Source organism: Phascolarctos cinereus, unplaced genomic scaffold (assembly GCF_003287225.1).
Source record: "Phascolarctos cinereus isolate Bilbo 61053 unplaced genomic scaffold, phaCin_HiC Scaffold_4;HRSCAF=312, whole genome shotgun sequence".
In the NCBI taxonomy this organism is placed as follows: Eukaryota; Metazoa; Chordata; class Mammalia; order Diprotodontia; family Phascolarctidae; genus Phascolarctos; species Phascolarctos cinereus.
In genome coordinates, this window is record NW_027555847.1 from 74050799 (window position 1) to 74071855 (window position 21057).

At 37.1% G+C, this 21057-nt stretch overlaps 1 long non-coding RNA gene across 1 annotated transcript; it reads right to left on the reverse strand.

The window, feature by feature from the left end:
- Nucleotides 1–10767: 10767 nt before the first annotated feature.
- On the reverse strand, nt 10768–19165 carry LOC110204835 (uncharacterized). The gene is made up of 3 exons (XR_002323439.2): nt 19031–19165; nt 14651–14730; nt 10768–13184 (listed from the first exon to the last, which is right to left on the reverse strand). It is a non-coding gene; the product is annotated as an uncharacterized LOC110204835 (long non-coding RNA).
- Between the last annotated feature and the right edge of the window lie 1892 nt (nt 19166–21057).

Here is a 21057-nt window from a genome sequence, read left to right on the forward strand (position 1 = left end):
AGGATACAAAAATAAAAGTGAGATTGCCCATGCTTTTAAGTTACTTACATTCCGCTGAGGCTATACATGTCCACAGTTAAGTAAATATAGGATATATACAAAATAAATACAAAATGATGGTAAGGGTGGGGGGATACTAATAACGGAGGAATTAGAAAAGGTCACTTGAAGTAAGTGACAATTGACTTTAGCATTAAAGGGAGTTAGAGTTTCTGTATAGAAGAGTTGAGGAAGGAGAATATTCTCAGCATGAGGGATAGCCCATGCAAAGGCATGCAGGTGGGAAATTGATTGTCCTCTACAGGGAGCAGCAATTGGGCCCTTTTGACTGGATTATAGAGTGAATGAGGGTTGTTGTGAGGATCCGTTGGACTAATTTGTGTAATCAACTTCAAACACCATAAAGGAACATATGGATGATACTATGTTTATCACGATAAAGTAAATGGCTCATCAAGAATCTATCCAAATTTTAATTCAATGTGGAAAATGTTTGCCTTGCTTTTTCAAGGTCAGTTCATTGTTCTGATCTGAGGTTGCAATCTTCCACAAATAGAACACTTTAAAAAGAGAAGCATCAAAAGCCCTAGAGGAAAAAATGGTTCCAACTAGAATGGTCTCCTTTGGTTCTCTTGTACTTTTACTTTTGCATCTGAGCTATCTGAATCCTGCTGGATATACTTTGAATGCCACCATAGATGGATAGAATTCCTGGGATAACATGCATTCATCTTGGCAACCCAAGTGTGCAATGTATCCAGGATGAGAATTTTTGTTACAAGTGTTCAAGCATATCACAGTCAGGTGAACTAGAACTTAAACTTGATTGCCAATGTTTCATGAAATAGTCGAGAATTCAATACAAGAAAAGCCCTTTTACTGTAAAGAATATAATATTTGCCTTTGGGGAGTTCTCCCAAGGAACTGCAAAGTTCTTTCCAAACATTAGCTGTGGAATGTTCCTAACTCATAGTTGCCACAGTTTTACACTTAAGGAAATTAAAATACGAAGAGATTTGAGAGGAAAATTAATATGTCTGGAAGTTGAGGCAAGGTACAGCCCCTGTAAATTCTAAAGAATTCTAAATATTTTTTTTCAGTCTGTAAAATACAGCTGTTAATGAGTTCAATGCAGTTAAACAATTGTGGCAAAATTGAAAGTCTTGAGAGCAAGTCTCTCAAAATAAGTTAAATTGGGAAATTAAATAAATGCTTAGGATCAGAACAGGACCTAAGGGACATTTAGGTACAGGTGAAACTTCACTGCCTAACACCTATACCACCTTCTTGCATCCCTTCTTGCCTATCTATTCTCGCCCATTGTTTTCTCTGGTGTTAGAAGGCAATTAATCTCATCAAATTATTTTATAATAAGATATGAATGACTTAACCTTTCCAGAGATATTTGCATTTTTCAAAGGGTCTCTGGTTTGTCCAAATGAATCTTTAATTGGTAGATTTTCAGGAAGCAGAATAAGGTAAAATATTTATTGAACAAATAAATTCAGTTGTTATAAATTGATTATCATAGGGCAGGGGAACAAGCTGGTAGGGACTCGTGAGCTAAAGTACTATATAACTACCAACTCCCTCCATCCCCCCAGGCTCCCCTAGAACCCTAAGGTAAAAAGTGTAGTCACTCTCTGTGGACCCAGCCTGCCAGCAAGAATGAGAGAATGAGATAAAGCCGCAATTAGATGTTGGGAAGATGTAAAACAGGACATTTGCAATTTGGGTACCTTCAGTACCAAATTTGGATGTCTCCATAATCCCATTGACATAAGCACTCCATTACAATCCATCAACATCTTCGTATCCTATTTAATTATTATCCATGTCCTTCCATAAATCCTTCCAAAAAAATTGGCTCAACTCACTAGAGTCTTTCTTTTAGATCAAGGTTTCTTAAACTTACATTCATGAACTTATTTTAAAATGTTTTTATAACTGTATTTTAACATAACTGGTTTTTTCTTTGTAATTCCATGTATTTTTATTTTATGCATTTAAAAGCATTATTCTGAGAGGTCCACAGTTTTCCCCAGACAAAAGGGGTCCATGACGCAAAAATAATTAAGAACCTATGCTCTAGATCTTTTAATGTTCCATGACTACCAACTAATCAGTTAAGTAATGAACAGGCATTTGTTAAAATTTATTATCTGCCAGGAATATTACTAAAAACTGGGGACAGAAAGAAAAACAAAAACTCTCCCTGCCCTCAATCAGCTTACATTCTAATTATACTAATAATACTTGATGTTACATAGCACTTCAAGGTCTGCAAAGAGGTTTGCACATATTATCTCATTTTATCTTCACAACAGTCCTGGGGAGTAGGTGCTGTTATTATCCCCATTTACAGTTGAGGAAACTGAGGCATAGAAAGATTAAATGACTTATGCAAGTTCACAAAGCTAATAAATGTCTGAAGCATTTCAAACTCATTTTCCCGACTCTAAGTACACCACTCCTAATGACAATGATTTATTCCAACAGCCATGAAGGCAGCTGAAATCGACATTGTGGAGAGGTTAGAGCTTGATTAGACAGCAAAGACTCAAAGGTCATCCACAGCATCCCAGGCCATCACCAGTTTTCTTGACTTCCATCTTGCCACTGGACTTTGATGACTCTGAAGAGAGAGTGAGATTGATGGCTTTGTGCAACTCTGCTTCGTTTATATCCAACTCACCAGCAAGTCAAGACATCATCCACATGATGTCATTGGTTCTCTTCAAAAATGAAGGGCAACCAACAACAAAGGGAAAATATGTAAATAAACAGGCACATTATACAGAGTAGTAGAGCTGAAATTGGAAGGCTTTAGCAGGTAGTAGGGGAAGAGGGAACATCTAAGGTCCCTTACAGAAACTCTCCATCTGTGATTCTTCATTTTCACTACCTAACTGAACAACCTCCTTTTCTGGTCATAAGGATCCTTTGGGATGTATTTAGTTCCACTTCTGGTGTCCTCGTCATAGAATCATAAAGGATCATAGAGTTGAAAAGGATCTCAAGAGATTATTTAGCCTCAATGCTACATTTATAGATGAGGAAACTGAGACTCAGAAAGGTAGATTAACTTGCCCAAGGTCACATTTGTTGTTGTTCAGTCATTTCAGTTGTATGTGACTCTTTGTGATCCCATTTGGGGTTTTCTTGGCAAAGATACTACAGAAGTTTGCCATTTCTTTCTCTGGTTCATTTTACAAATAAGGAAACTGAGCTAAACAGAGTTAAGTGACTTGCCCAAGGTCATACAGTTAGTGCCTGAGGCCAATTTTGAACTGAAGTCTTCCTGATTACAGGTTTGGTGATCTATTCACTGTGCACCTAGCTGCCTCTCAGGGTCACATAGGTAGTAATTAAAAGAGCTGGCTGGGCTTCAAACCAAAGTCCTTTGACTCCACTGTATATGCTACAGCATACCTCCCCACATTTTGCTCTTGCCTTCTAAAAGATTTTACTGATACTCTTTTTATAAAATATTGATAAAATTTCTCTTCCCAGTGATTTCCTTTCCTTGCAATAAAATCTTTTGTAGTCAAAAAACAAAAACAAAAACAAACAGTTAAAGGAAATCAAATCAACATAAACATTGACCATTTTCCATTGTCTTTTAAGTCCCTTGTGATTGCGATTTTTGGAGATCATGTAGTTCCATACTCCAGTGTTGTAACATCTGGAGAATTCTTGTTAGAAATGTGAGCTTTTGTAGCAAGAGAAAGCATTATTACAACAAATATTTTATCGGTGGGAAACATCTTTTCATAGGATACTTAAAGTACTCATGAGAAGCATAAGCAAAAAGATAACCATGAAGCTAATTGTAGAAAATGCCAACATCTATTTCAGAGGATAAAGAAATAGAAAAAGTATATGAAAAATGTTATATCTTCCAAACCAAATTAATATATGTCTTGACACTTGGTTATTTTGGTGTGTAGGTGGCACAGAGGAGCATGGTAGAAAATGTGGTGTAAAAAATAGTTGAGCATTAAGAAATTTTTTTTAAAGTTTGCAAATCACTGAGGGCCCTATTGACTCTGTCATGAATATTTTCCTTTTCATTTCTTGCATTTCAGCGATGCATTTTTGTTTTTGATACCATAATCACTTCCAAATGTATCATTTCTCACATGTAATCATTTCTTCTTGAACCCTAATTTCCCTTATAACAGGGGTGGGGAACCTTCGACTTCAAGGCCACATGTAGTCTCTAGGTCCTCAAGTGTGGCCTTTTGACTGAATCCAAACTTCACAGAACAAATCCCCTTAATAAAAGGATTTGTTCTGTAAAACTTGGACTCAGTCAAAAGGTCACACTCAAGGACCTAGAAGGCACATGTGGCCTGGAGCCCTCAGGTTCCCCACCCCTGCCTTATAAAAACATCAATGAAAGACTTCATAATACCATTCGGTTTTTTTTTTAACAGTATGTATAAAACGGGTTTACTTTTTTGTATAATTTTAAATACAAGACAGCTGAGTCTTAGATAAACAGTGAGTTGATCCTATTAGGAACAAAATATGGCGCAGATTCTAGATACAATATCATATCTAACTTTTTTTTGCATACACATGCTTTCTACTCTATGTAATGATGATCAATTCACCAACAAGTTAGGTAGAGACTGGAGAAAAACAAGCTTTAACTTTTTATTTCTCTTAGAGGTGAAAATAAGTAAATGATTCTTATAGTTCTCTTCACTTGTAAGATCTTTAAACTCTTCCTCAAGTACATGTCATCTTTAAAAAAATCTCAGCAGTGAATATGTGCACTCAAACAAAAACATGCAGCTCCATTGTCTCTCGAAAAATTTTGCATAAAAAAGTCAAGACTTTCTGCAAAACTGTTCCCTTTATGTCATTCCAGGACCCCAAACCACAAAAAAGTGTTCAGTGCAATTCTATTGCTTCTCACTTCCGTAGGAAACAGAGCAGAAGATGCCTCTGACCACAACTGTCTCCTGCTGGTTAGAGCAACAGCTTCTCTCTGCTTTATTTAAAATATTTCTTTTTCAAACTGTTTCAGTAAAGCACAAATAGAATCCAGTAAAACATGAGGATCCAGTGGAAGAAAAACAACATTTAATTTCTACCCTGTGCCATACACTTAAAAAAAATTCAGATTTTATCAATTCACCCTTTTTAAAGTTACTTTTTATTTCTGAAAGCAGTTCTTAATGCAAATCAAAAGCAGTTCCTGAGTAACTACAGTAAACAGTGTCTTTTATATACATACATATATACATATATATTTGCAGTTCAGCTCAGTTTGCTTCTCCCTTAATTTACAACCCAGTTTTCAAGTTTAAGCACAGCTCCTCTCACTCCAGAATGTGAAAGTTCGATGGTGTCAATTCCTAAGTCCAGTGCCTGCAGATGTCCCTGGAGTATCATATGGGTGATGCATGAGCTACTCAGGATATGTTCCCACAGCTGGTGCAGAGAGCATCCCAGGGACCAAAGCCTCCAATGCTTGAGGCTCCTTCACTGCCTTCTTCAGCAGGCACCAGGACTGCCATGTGTGGAGTGTAGGCCGTCTGTATCTTTTCTATGTGATTTACCAAATTTGTGCTTAAATACTGTCTCCAAATTTTTTCTTAGAATGGGCAGAGCTTAGTAGCTTGGAATCATTCCAAATTATTCTTCATTCTCACTACCTTGTCTTCTAGGAATGGTGTGCTAACTGGAAAACAGGACCAGAAATGCCTCATTACCTCTCCCACTGCCACCCACAAGTGTTCGAGTTTTGACTGAATGTCATTTGGCACCATCTGGCTTATGGCTTGCTGTGATCCTCTCTGCATAAGTGCTCCTCCAGGTGATGGGGCTGTGATGTTACTAGGGGCAGCCCCACTTGAAAGAACCTGCGTTAGTTTAGATGTGTAAGTTTCTATCTCTTGCTCAATACTTCAAAAAGAACTGATAATATCCTGACTTGCGGCATATCAGAGGGACTGAACTGAAGTTGGGTTATGATAATACCTATCTGACTTCAGGCTCAGTGCAATTGTTCTCATACTATTATTTTCTCCCCAAGTCTTCATATTCAATGGATTCCTGTAACTTCATCCTTTTGACTGGTGGCTGAAAGAAGTCTGGATCCTGAGAATTGAGCATTGGACATTTATATATGTGTTGATATATACATACACTTATACATATATATACACATACATACATACATATATAAACATATACTTTCCCTAAGAAATTCTAATCCTAATCTTTGTTTATGTTTGTGCATATCTTTTTTCCTATCCTAACTCCTCTACTTTACTTCTGCCTGCTACCTTACCCTCCTGTTACTTAACCTACCCCCACTCCAGCAATCACCCCCTTATCCTCTCATTCCCCTAAATCCAATCTCCCTTCTATATTCCCCTTTTGACTTATTCCCACACCCTTCCCTCTAAAGATCCCTCCTTCATCCTCTCTCCCCTCCCTATCCCCCTAGAGTTTTATTTCTTTCTAAATTTCTAAATCTTATAAATGTATCTGCATTTTCCCTCTCAAACCCATTCCTGATGAGAGTAGGTTTCCAGAACTGACAGTCCCCCTCCCCTGTCTAATTCCTCTGTATTGGTTCTTTCTCTTTCACTCCATTTGTAAAAGATAATTACTCTTTTAGCTATACTTGAATGGTTTTACTTTATGAAGTCATATCATACTCAGGTCTACCTCAAACTTCCTTATAAGTTACCTAATTGCTAGTAGCAATCTTAGATATAGGCTTTAGATTTTTCACACATAAAAGGTAAACATTCTATCCTTATTTAGTCCCTTGTAATTGATCATTGCTGTGTACCTTATATTTCTCTTGGCTCTTGTATGTTAAATCTTCTATTGAATTCAGGGTTTTTTTCTTTTTAACAAAGACCTAAAAGTCTGACAGTTGATCAAATGTCCATTTTTTTTTTCATGCAGAATTATGCTTAGCTTTGCTGGGCATGATATTTTCATCTGGAAGCCCATTTCTTTTGCTCGTCAATATATAGTGTTCCAAGACTTGCGATCTTTTAGTGTTGCCAGTACTAGTTCTTGTGTGATTCTAATTGTGGCACCGTCATATGTAAATTGTTTTTTTCTTGTTGCTTGTAATATTTTATCCTTGATCTGGAGATTTCAGAATTTGACTATAATATTCCTGTGAGTTTTCCTTGTAGGATCACTTTCAGGTGGTGATAGGTGGATTTTTTGTTTTTTATTTCTACTTTCCCCTCTTGTTCTAATGCTTCAGGACAATTTTCTTTAATTATTTCTTGTATTATTGTATCAAGATTCTTTTTTTGATCAGAACTTTCAGGTAGTCCAATTATTCTTATGTTTTCTCATTTTGATCTGTTCTCTAGGTCTGATGTTTTTCTTATGAGATGTTTCACATCCTCTTCTATTTTTCCATTCTTTGTATTTTGTTTTTTTAGTTCTTCATCTCTTATAACTTCACTGGCTTCCCCTTTCCCAATTCTGACTTTCAAGAAGTCATTCTCTCCCTTAAGATTCTGGATCTTCTTTTCTAATTGGTTGACTTTCTTTTCATAATGTTCTTATTTTTTCTTTTTAGTTTTTCCTCAATATCTCTCATGTGATTTTTTAAAGTCTATTTTAAGTTTTTCAATGAGTTCTTTTTGAGCAGGTGACCATTTGACACTACTCTTTGGGGCAGAAGAGGGGTTTCTTTGCTTCATTATCCTTCTGTGAAGACATACCCCAATCTTCTCTATTCCCATAGTAGCTCTCTATAGTTGGATTCTTTCTTCTTTGCCTGTGCATTTTTTTTTCTAATAGTTTACTTTTGGGTATGAGAGATGGTGCCTCTTCAGTTCTCCCCTCTGACCTTGAACTCAAACCAACACTTCCAGCCTCTTGTAAGTGCCCACAGCCAGCAGTGTCTGGCCCCCCTGCTTCTGCACTCACCAGATATGTTCTGGTTCCTTCTAGCCCCCACCGTTCTCCATAGCACAGCTGGGTCTGGCATTCCTTGGCAGCAGAAATCCCCTCCGTCTTCCCCAGCTCAGAAACCCAACTCCCTTCACTGTTTCGGGGGTAAAAATTCTACAGATTGGTGGGAGGCAGGTCCCATACCAGCTAACCCCAGGGCTTGCAGCTTGTTGTTAAAGCTGACCTGGAAATGTTTACTATTCACTGGGAGGAAATATCGGCAAGTATTTTTCTTCAGATCTTCTCCAACTGTCCCAAGAGGACCCCTCTTCCGTCCCTACTCTTATTTGTTTTCATGGATCTAAGTTCACCCAGAGGCACCATTTCATCTCTTTTGTGGAGAAAAATCTTCAGAGCTTGAAATTTTCTGACCTATTCCACCATCTTCCCAGAATCCTCTCCCATAATACCATTCTTAAAGGAAAAAGCTAGAAGGTGCTAGACATGATGATTGAGGAACTTTTTTTTTTAAATGAACCTGACTAGATTTTAAAAGACAGAAAAGAGCTAGTTATTGATTTAGGAATCATATCAGAATCAACTTTACAATCCAGTCAGATTATTGACTAGTTAAAACAAAGGTCAAAATCAATAACAACTTAGAAAGGAAGGGGAAAAAAATAAGACAAATCACAGAGGGCACTGGTGCAATTACGACAATTACAACAGCTCCAACCAAAGCTATTACAAAAAGGTATTGACTCTGAAAAATGGGAAATGTTTTTAAAGTGAAGAAAATGACTCTGATTGCCACAGATTTCCTAGAGGAATTAAACTGAAGCGTAATCACACAATTTCATTAGAGAATTACAAGGAAACTTAGCAGCCATCTAGTCCAACCCATACATGAAAGGGATCCCCTCGCTGACATAATGGACAAGTGGTCATCTAGACTCTGCTTGAAGACCTGCAAAGAAAGGGAGCTCACTAGCTTTCCTGGCAGCTCATTCAACCATTTCACAGCTTGGATTGTTCTCAAGATTTTCCTGACATCAGACCTAACTTCCACCAGCTATTCGTGGTTCTTCCCTTGGGGGACAAATGGAACAAATCTAATCTTTCTCATGCATGATAGCTCTGAAAATACCTGAAGGGAGCTATCACGTCACCCAAATATTCTTTCCTCCAGGTTCAACATGCCCTATGCATTCAACTGATCTTCATATTTGATGAACTTAAGGCCTTTCACCATCCTGGTTGCTCTCCTCTTGTTATTCTCTAGCTTACCAACAGCCTTCTTAAACCACAGTTTTCCAAACTGAACACAAACCTGACACAAGCATTGGTTGTAAAATGGTTGTTACAACAAGCAGTCCAAAATAACCCAGAAACTACCTCAGACAGCAAATATTTGATCTTCCTGCTAAATGGAGATATGTAACAGCCAAGGACAACACTGTTTTAAAATATTAGATCATTTGTATACAACAAAGGTGATTGTATGCTATTCCATATGATAAGTATGATGCCCTAATATGTGAAATACTGAACAAAAAGCCCTGAATGAATGTTAACCTGTTTATTACATATCTAACTTGCTTTGGAGTCAGAAGAACAGCTGGGGACAGTTAGGGATTAAATCAGATATTTGGGCCAAAAGTAGTCTTACAGGCACACGTTAGGAAGTAATGGTCATTTGTTCAAGTTCTCAATCAATCAACAAATATTTAGTAAGCATCCAAATGGGTAACACAGGTAGCAATTGGCAGGTACTTAGTGTGTATTTCCTACCTTACTTATAATAATAATAATACCTTTCCTAATCAAAACTCTAATAAGTTTGCCTATGTGAAATGTAGCTGAAAATTTGGAGGAATCAAAAAAGTCCAAAATCAGTTTCAAAAGTCTAATCACTCAAGTCTTCCTCAGACTTCCTCATTGGTTTAGTCATAAATCATTTAGAGAAAATTCCTTAGTCATTCATTGTACAACTAACAACCTAATAGTGAAGGAAAAGTAGGAAATATAACAAAAATCAGACAAAAACTCTAAGTGCACAGCAATCTGGGACCTTGTAGTACATTGCTTACTGTCTTCTACTTTGCCAGAACAATAGACCTCATCTAAATCATCTTTCTCACAACTTGACCTGAGACATAGCCAAGAATCAAGAGAAAGAAAAAGTCCAAAATCTAGGTCTAGTCACTCATTTTGCTCAGAATTCATTGATCAGTTTAAGTCATAAATCACTCATGGTCCCTGACGGTGAAGGCGAAAAAAAACAGAAAAATGATTAAAAGGTAGACTCAAGAACTTGAAAAGTTCAGCTGTCTGGGACAGTACCTAGCATACAGTAGGTACTTAATAAATGTTTATTGGCTGATTGACCATGTAGTGAGTGTTATACATCCTGTACAACTAAATAGTTCCTGAGGCCATCTGCTTCAAAGGACAATCACTGACACTTAATATGGTTGTGCCTAAATCATCAGGTTAAATTATTTTCAGTATCTTCTATTTAAAAAGCAAGGAATGAGTAAAAACATTTTTGGGAAAAAAATCATTAAGATGTGTTGTTGGAGGTGGCTCTAACCCTCCACTCTCTTTGTTCAGGTTCAGTGTTGATATAAAATGAGGCATTCACAAGTAATTGAACAATTAACAAAAAGAAGTTTACTTTGCCCTAACATATAACAAGAATAAAGTAGCATTTAGTTTCTCTAGACTCAGCCCTCCTTATATTCATATGGAATTGTATCTGGTCATTTCTGGGCAAGATATGATGAAGGACATAGTGACTCAAATCATCTTCAGAAATCCACCAAGTCTGAGAGGCCTATATTCTATGTCATTTTTCACGCCCTTAGGTGGCCAGGAAGCTATATCAGGGAAGCCAGGGATCAATCAGGTCCTTGGGGCAGCTTTGTGTCCTTTTAGGCAGAGCTAACCCTTAGCTCAGGAGGGAAAGAAAGGAGACCTGATCTATTTTATGTTGTGGATAGAAGGAAAGAAGCTACATCTGGGAAACATTGAAAAATATTATTTTAAATACATTATTGTTTTATATACATATATATTACATAAATAAACAAAAGTTTATGGGCTAAAAGAAAAACATCCTAAGGTACCCCCTCTCCTCTACCCTTGTCCAGGTGCTTATCTCCCTCCTTCCTTCTTATTTATGTAGCACCCCTACAGGGTAACTTTCTTCAAATCCCACTTACATTGGTAGTCCAGGTTTCCATAGGATGGTTGCTACTCCTCCCTCAGCATTCTAGGAGTAATTCTAAGGGGTAGGAGGTTTCTCTAGGACTTTTGTTCATGAGACTTTACTAACTAGGTTCCCCAATATCAACTAGCTAGCCAAAGTTTATTAAAAACTCTTAGAAAAGGATATTTACTGAAATACAGTAAAACAGTAAGGAATAAGAACAGTTCGTACAAAAACATCCACACAAAAGTCTGGGACACACTACCACAAGTACATTTGGAGTCTACGGGTAAGGGGATTTGAGCTTAGAGAGCAAGTGTGGCAAAGGAGTAATTCACAGCTTGAGGTTGGATGAAAGTCTTTCCTCCTTTTCTGAAGTTCTTGTGAAGTTGCTTTGAGATGTGTATAGCTCTCTGTTGGGTCCTAAGTATCAAGTCCCTTGTAGAATCCTAAAGAAGCATTTCTCTATGCCCAGAACAGCTCATACTCCCTGAAAGTGTATTTCATCCACATGTCTAATTTGTCTTGCCTTATTTCCTTGATAAATGCATTGTTTATTACCAAACCACTCCAATAACAGGGCCAAAGGTGGAAGGGAGGAGGTGGTTGGGAGGAGAATACAACACTGCCTCTGGGTTCTCTCGGTCTCCCACTTTCTGCCCTATGCTTTTAGGAAAAAGGTCTGGCTCTTCAAAACATTCCCAAAGTGCTTTACTGCTCAAATCCCTTCTCTGATGACTAGGCTCAGAGATAGGTCTAATTCTTTCAACCAGTTCCAACAGATTTTGTCATCTGATTACATCCAATGGTACAAAGCATTCCTTATTTGCACTTTTATACCTTTGATTGATTGGTTGATTTAATAAAGATGGCTAGGAATTTGATTGATTTTGACCAAATTTAATGATTGATTTTGAACATTCAAGAGGTATTCTCAACCAATAAAGACATGGGTGGGGTAGAGCATATTGTTAGTTAACAACAATTAGGGTTGGGGGTGTATGTATACAAAACATTTTTTCCTACAACTATTTAAGCAGATAGCTAAAGGAAGAAGCAAAGCCAGGAGCAGGTGGGCTATGCAATTAGTAATTATGCCACCATCACCAAGGTACTTAAGGAGGAAGATTCTGGTAGATTATAAAGCCAGCCACAACATTTTTGTCTTTGAGCATATTTGACTATCATCAGAGAGCGGAATGGGACTTAGTCAGTTTCTAGGGATCAGGAAGGTATAGCTATGATATCTGGCTCTTTAAGGAATTTCTCTAATTTAGTTTTTTTTTTTTTCTGGGCGTCCTGTCCCATAATGCACTAACCTGAGAGAAGTCAGACAAATGAGGGGGATGGGGATGTCGTATCTACAACTTCTTTCCTCTGGTGGATATCTTATGAATTGTAACTGTGCTTAACACTTCCTTAAAACATAAGGGGCAAGTTGCAGGGAAAGAGAAATCTTGTGATGATAAAACAATGGAGATACAGTTTAGGCTGCATATCTGGAACTTCCACCTCCTCCATCATTATAGGGACAAATTATAGTTTGAGACATAACATTATCTCTATCTTCAGTGCTATTACTTGGCTTTATGCATAGGCAAAGGTGTTAATTGCCTCCTTGGTATGATTTCAAAGGCTTTGGGAAGGCTAAATGATTCTAATAAACAGCAACAAAAAACTCCCCCACGTGCTGGTTAATACCTAAAGTTATACCTCTGTATTACAGGCTTTGATCCCTATTAAAATTAAAATACCCCAGAGAAGGGGAAAACTAAACTTTATCAGTCATTTATAACTTAGTATAAATAGTTTCAAATCCTCTTCTATGAGCAGATTTTGATGAGGGATCACGGAAGCAAGAGAATGGGAACTCAGAAAACAAACTTGCCTACTTGGCAACTTTTCTGAGGGACAGTCTTGGTCATTGGCACAGGATTTAGTCAACAGCATGTGAAATATGTGTGGACATTTCCAAGGTTTCAGTATACTCCAAACCCTGTTAGAAGACCAGAAAAGTGAGTAGCAGCAGCTGCCTGGTCCTTCTTCCCCTTGACTGATGATTCTTATGTCCCAAACTTGAAATCTGAAAGGAAAAGAAACTGTTATCACCTGTCACTGTGCTTAGCAAATGTGCTTGCTGGTCAATTGAGTAAGTCATTCATTCATTCAGCAAGCATTTATTTGAGTACCTACTACGTGGTAGTCAATGAAGGGAATACAAAGTTAAATAGGACTTGCTTGCTGTCCTTTGAAATTATGAAGTACAGAAACAGAATGGCCACTAGGCCAGAGATTGTGACCTATTTACTGCATGAAGTATTTTTTAAAAGACATTTTGACATAAGTGTAGAGACCATGTGGCATAGTAAAAAGAGTACTGTCTCTAGAGTCAGAGGCTCTGGATTCAAATCTCACCTCATCATACCTTGGACAAATCATTCTGTCACCTTCAGTTTCCTTATCTATAAAGTGAGGGGGTCAGACCAGTTGGCCTATACATCTACGTTACCTTAATGAAGGTCACAATTTTTTTGAGCAACTATTAAAATATAATTTTTATCTTACAAAAAGAATTTTCATATGGAATAATAGAAAGAACACAGGCCTTAGAGTTGAAAGACTCAGGTTCCCATGCCAACTCTAAAAGTTATTAGCTGTGTACCACAGGGTGTCATTTATGAGTCTCAATTCCCTCAGCTATAAAATGGATGTGTTAACTTGCATTGCCTATCTCATGAAGTTGTTATTTTGTTTTATTTTATTTTTGTTTTGTTTTATTTTTCCATGGGAAGAAAAGGTGTTTATTGATGGCACAGTGAACAAAGAAGGTTGAGGAGGGCTCTCTCTCCTCTAGACTTGTAACAGTTGAGGCCTAGGTATGGGCTGGTCAGTTTCCCACAGAGGCTAGGGGAGGTATGCATTCTATCTCCTTCCTGGATGAGAGCACTTTCTAAACCTTAAAAATTATTATTTAATCTTATTATGGAAGAAGGAATAATATGTTACAGTTCTAGGGAGGGGTCAAGAAGAGCTGGATGTAAATTTCACATTTACTAGCTGTGAGACCCTGGACACAAACTCCCTGGTATTTATCTATTAAATTGTAAATTATTTTGAGACCTGAGTTGGTGAAAGTGGGAAATCCCTATGACAACATATTATCATTATTATTAATTTATTTCTGGGAGTGGGGAGGTAGAGAAGGAAGGAGGAAGGAAGGAAGGAAGGAAGAAAAAAGGAAGGAAGGAAGAAAAAAGGAGAAGAAGGAAAAAGAAGGGAGAGAGAGAGGGAGAGAGGGAGAAAAAAAAAAGAAGAGAATGAGTTGTAGATGGAGAGAGAGCTGACCTTGAAGTTGGAAAGACCATGAAGGCTGTGTGACCCTGAGTAAGTCAGTTAACTTCTCAGTATGCTAGTAAATGCTCTAAGACTACAAGGTGCAGAGATAGTACTGACCTGCATTGGTATGAGGGAAGGAGCTTCTTCACCAAGGATCTCCGTAGACCAATGAAATCACAGATCCAGTCTCTATCCCTTTCCTCTCTTACTTACCTTTTTTTCTTTTCCTTTGTCTCCTCATGTCTTTCTTCCCTGTTCTATTCCTTTCCTTCCATGTCCATGCACAAAAATGACTGCAAATTGGAGCAGAAGGGGAGGGGAAAATGAATGCATAAAAATGTGGCTCATTAATACAATTAGCTATTTCATAGTTAAAGTCAAAAGATACCATTTCACTTTAGAGTCTAACCAGACCGTCATTTCTATAGTGCCCTGACAAACCTAATAAGGAAGATCATCAGTCTTTACTAATGGAGCTTTCTAATGGATGATGGAGAATACATAGGTTGTGTGTGCTTTAAGAGTGAGGCTTTTAAGTAAATTACACACCAAGAGAGCTTTACTCAGTTGTAAATATAAGATTCATCTCCTTGATCTTCATCAAACTCTCACTTGAATCAACTACCACTAGTAAACCTTGGGAGGAATCTGTCACGGAGTGTATTATATTTTCATTTTAACTTAGTTCTCCATACCCTAATCCACTGATTAAGAAGAACACTATAAGAAAAACACATTAAGAAAAATACCAAAAATATTGGGCTAAGTTGAATGATCCTCCCATATGCTGTTCCCTGCTTCTTCAGAGAACACATAGGAAAATTAAATTCTTTACACCTTTCATTTGGTTCTTGATGTCCAAATAAATTGGTTACTAAAGAACAGTGTTGTCAAACTCAAATAGAAATGGGGACCATTAAACTGTGCATGAAGAGTCCTACAGTCCTCATATTGACTGGAAAAAAAGCCACATATTAACATTATCTATTTTCTGTCATACTTTTATGTCTTTTGTTAAATATTTCCCAATTACATTTTAATTTGATTTGGGTTGTACCAGGAGTGTTGCAGCCTGCATGTTTGATACTTCTGCTATAGATCACACCAAACACCAAAGAAATCAAATGGAGGAGAGACTTTTAGTTAGAGCTATAACTAGGGTAGGGCATCTGGGGGTTTGACACTTAGATCAAAATTCTCTAGTGTTTTTTTTTTTAGTGTATTCTAATAGCTCTGTGGATTAGGGTATCTAAGGGGACCAATTCCCAATCTTGTGCCTTGTGGTTATCCACTGGCTTGAATCCTTGAGGAGTTTGGGGAGGGAGGTACACAAGGAAAAAAGCAAAAGAATTCAGATATATTAGTACTGAAAATTGGGGGAAATTAGCTACTTCTCTTCCCCAACAACTGAACTACAGCAAAACAATTGTCTTATGACTATTAGTTCCACCTCCTTCCACCTGGAACCTTTCCCCCTATTCCCTCTCCTCCCATTCTTATGTTTACCCAGCTCAGGCCTAGCACCTCCAGTTCCTATCCTCTGCCGCTTAGAACCTTCCACTATTACTAATAAATTACCCTTTATCCTAGCTCTCTTCCTCTCATTCCTTCAGTCTTCCATTTCCCACTGACAACCTACATCAACTGTGCCCATTCTCATCCCACCCTATCTAGCCTCAATGTTCTTGTTCATGCCATCTCACTTCCTGAAATTCATTCCCAGTCATTCATCTCCCTTCTTTCAAGGCCCAACTCCAGTGCCACCTTCTCGTGAAACTCTCCTTGATGTGCCCTTCAGCCAAAAGTGATTTTTCCCTCTTCAAATTCTTCATAGAAATGTCTGAACTCCTCCTTTCCTTTTATCTCATTCTTTCCTATATTAAATAGCATTTAAATAAAGACAAAAATTAGAATTCTTAATAAAGAAACTAACTAGTAGAACAGTAGAGAATATTGAGAAAGAGATAATGTTTTATAAAACAGCAAATTCTCTGAAAAAGAGAGTGACAGAATATGTATGCAAAAATGCAAAGGCAAAAGGAAAATTAATGGAACAAAATAAAAACAAAATTAGAAGACATAAAAAACCATGAAACAAAAATATTGAAATAGAAAATAGGACACAATGAGAAATCTAAGCATTATATTTATTCCAAAAAAACATAATTTAGAGGAAAATATGAATGCAATGCTTCATGAACCCATGTATAAAAATTGCTCAGAAATATTGGAAATGGAAGGTGAAGTAGAGATTGAGAGAATATTCTGCAAAGGCAAAGATCATTTAGCATCCCAAAGTAACATATTCTGCAAGGCTAATTCTAAACATTAAATAAAGTAACTGAATATTAAGCTAAAGGAAAGAATTTGATTCACTCCTTCAAAAGAACCTTAGGTAAGCAAGGTGTTCAATATGCAAACTGATCAAACAAGAGAAAGTTAAATACTTTGAGATAGAAATAAAAGACTCAGAAATGAAACATTTGTTTTTTCTGTGCCTAGGGCTGGAGAAAGCCATAAATCTGGAGTATGGGATTCTTTTTTGTTTATTGTTTGATTTTCTTTAGTGAAAAAAAAACACACAACATTCATCGAGAGACTTTAAGAAGGTAAAGGGAGCATCAATGGACTATGGAATCCAAGGAGCAAAAAGTATAATAGGAAAAATCAGGAGGAGAGGAGGAAAAATTGAACATTTCAGGGACCAAAAAAAAAAAAAGTCATTCCCTCAATAAAACAGTATTGATTCATTTCTTATATTCAGAAGAAATTTTCTCAGGTTGAAAGAAAAGGTGAGATGGGGGTCCAGGAAAAGACTAATTAGAATTCTAGAGGAGAGGAGAATGAGAGATTTTCTATTTTTCTCCTTATATTTAGGGTGATAGGTAAGTGAGAAAAGAAAATTGAAGGGCAGATCGAGGAGGGAGGAGTAGGAGTTGGGTCCTGACAGCTAAAAGAGAATGCTTTGGCAGCATTGTGAAGAGGAGGGAGGAGAAAGGACAGGAGTCTCTGGTAATGAAGGCTTGAGGTGGGGGTAGGGGAGTTCAGCTATTCCGAGACTGGGTCGTACATGTAGGTACTAACTCCCACTATGAGGGAGGATGTGACTGGATCCCAGGAGTTATTGCTTGGAAAGAGTTGAACAGGGAACCTCAAAGGGAGTGTGATATGACATCAAAAGGGACAAATGATGGGGGAAAGGAAAAGAATAAGAGTAGATCCCCCTCACTTGGATTACAAAGAAATTCTCACTATCCATATGTTAAATATGTTGTGATAAATATTCATACGTTAAATGCATATATGCATATATTATGTGTATGCACACACATAGTTTTTTATATAATTTATTTGGTTATAGTTATTATAACATATAATCATTATTTTATGTAGGCTGAGCTGATTCCCTTTTAAGGGGACTGGGAAGCTGCTTTTGAAATTATTCTTGGTTTGACTTCCTTGCCACCTGAAGTATCAAAGTCCCAGCTCATGAAAAGTTGGTGATGGTGGTTTAGCAGATTTCCTGTTGCCCTGCAAAGGCACCTTTCTAATCTAATGAACTCATTACTGTTATGAATTCTGAAATAGAGAGAAGTTGCACTCTTTAGTTATGTCATTTTAAAATCTTAAGTAGCATTGTTTTGTTGCATTTTTATGGATCATGAATGTCTAATTGCATTCTAATCCTAAACCTGAATCACTGCATTGGTTGAAGTTAGGCTTGGCTAAGAATACAAGGAGATTGGCAAGTATTTACTCAAAACTTGCTATGTGCCCAGTATGGTACTATGTGCTATGGATAAAAAGACATTAATAAAAAAGTCCCTTATAATTAAGATTCAGAATAAGGCATGTTTTGGGGCACATCATATGTGGAAATTTGTTTTACTTTATATGTGTTTTTACAAGGGTTTTGTTTTTCTTTCTTTTTGGGGAGAGGTTGGAAAGAGAGAGAATAGGTGGGAGGAAGAAAAAAATGCTTGTTAATTGAAAGAAAAAAGAAAGAAAGAAAACCTTACCTCAAGAACTTTTATTCTGTCAGAGGGAGACATGTATAGCTATAAATATAAACAAAATAATTACAAGGTAGGAGATTTAGTTGAGCTTTGAAAGAAGCTTGTTATCCAGGAGGTAGAGGTAAGGAGGGCTACGTTATAGAACTAGACAAAACAATAAAAAAAACTTCATTTGGAGGAAAAGTTATCTAGAATGTCAGTGAAAATAATGAGAAGTACAAATGAAAGGGGTATAGCATTACCGAACCTCAAACTGTATTTTATAAAGCAGCAGGCATCAAAAACCTTTGGTACTGATTTAAAAAAAAAAAAAAGTAAACCCATGAAGCAGACTAGATAAACAAGAAACAGAATCAGTTGAAAACAGCAGCCTACTGTTTGATTAAACCCAAGAATATAAATTACTGGGGAAGGATTTTTTTTAATAACTGTTGGAAAAACTGGAAAATAATTTGGCAAAAAAAAAGGTTTAGATCAACATATTACACCGTATTTCACAATAAGCTCAAAATGGATATGGAATGTGAATGTTAAAAAAATTACATCATTTAAAAATTCAAAAAGAAAGAGACAGTACCTTTCACAACTATGTGGGAGTTGGCATAAGACAGGAAGGGTTCTACTTCTTGAAGCATGTGTCTATAGGGATCATCCCATGGGATGTGCTGCACAGCTCCCCTGGCAACTTCCTGGGATTTGAACATATGTAGCCCAATTCTGAAAGAGGTGCAACCATCAATGTGCTGGTAAATGTTGTAACAGCCATCCCCCCCCAAAAAATGTATTCATAGCATACTTTTCAGCTTTGTCTGCATTATTAACACTTTCTCCATCACTTTCTCAACTCTAGACAATCAACAAAATAATAAATCAAGTCCTGATTTATAGCTTCTGCTGGTTTTTGAGGTTTAAATGCTCACACTGAAAATTACTATTTTCTCTGAAAGCTGGTTTGAGCTGGCCCCATCACACTGATGCTATATTCCCATGAGTGATGTCAAAAGATCATAAAAATGCAACAAAAACAATGTTACTTAAGATTTTAAAATTACATAATTCATAAAAATGCTACTTCTCTCCATTTCAGAATTCATAACACTAATGGGCCCACATGATCAGAAAGGTGCCTTTGCAGGGCAGCAAGAATTCTGCTAAACCACCATCACCAACCCCACATGGGCTGGGTTTTTTATGCCTCGGGGGGGCAAATACCATCAAAATACAATAAAGTTGCATTTTACAAATTAAATGAAGAAAAACATATGAGCCATTGGTTCAGAGAGAAGCTTGTGGTCATTTAAAGTGCTGCGCAATTTCTCAAATGTAGTACACCTTGCTTTCTTATTCTTATTCAGTTCTGGATCCAGTTCATTGTCCATCTGATAGTCATGTATATTTGTGCAGGAGAGAAACAAGGGAGAAGAAAGCAGTCGGTCATTTTCTATGCATTTATTAAGTGCTTACTACATGCCAGACACTGTGCTAAGTGCTGGGAATACTAGAATGGTCAAAATAAAACAAAAAACTCTTCACTCACAGAGCTTACATTCTACTGAGGTAAACAACATTTAAATAATTATATACGTACAAGATAGACACAGAGTAGATGGAAGGTCATCTGAGAGGGGAAGGTACTAGCAGCTAAGGCATCAGGAAAGTTTTCCTACAGATGGTAAGCTTTGAACTGGGTCTTGAGGGAAGCCAGGGAAAATAAGTGGGGGAGAAAAGTGGGATGGGGGGAAGAATATTCCAGAAATGAGGAATGCAAAGATATAGAGGGGAGAGTATCTAGGTCCTGTGAGGGTTGAACTGACTTTTCTGTCCTGAATGTAACTGTATGTTTACATTACTGATAACTCCTATCCTTATTTGAGGTTTTTTGTGGAGCCAGACAAAATGATCAAATCTGCTTGTGTTTATTCATTAATTCCTAAGGTTAATTGCTGGGGGCCCTTTAAAAAAGGCACACACTCTTTTAAAATGTACTAAGAGTCCCTAATAAACAAACCATTAGGCTGAGTATGGAAGTATTGACACAGGACAATCTATCGACTTTCTGATCAACAATCTCTGTGCAACAAATACAAGTGGAGAGGTTTCTGATTCCAGTTTTATCACACTTATGCTTATATATACTTACACCTAATGTCAAGACATATTCTTCTGGATTTACTGTTTTGCTACCATGGAAGACAATTGGATTATGATAAATATATCGAGGCATATTCTTTACCTTAGACTGGACCAAAAATCCGTATGTGTGTGTGTGTGTGTGTGTATTCAGTGACCTAATCATAGAATTTTAGCACTTGAAGGTACCTGAGAGATCATTTAGTCCAACCTCCTTTAAAAAATTAGGAAGCTAAGGCTCAGAAAGGTAAAGCTTTCTTTACTCAAGGTCACAGAGCTTTCAAGTGGCAGAGACAGGACTAGATCCTAAATCTCAAATTGTAAAATATGTAATATCTATTCTGGATTGTACCTCCATGGAAGCATTGGGTCAAAAATGTAAGAAATCTTCATTTCTATCTGCAAGCAATAAACACACACAGAAATAAAAATTTAAGAATAAATGAATGTTTCTGTGGGACTACCCTTCCACAA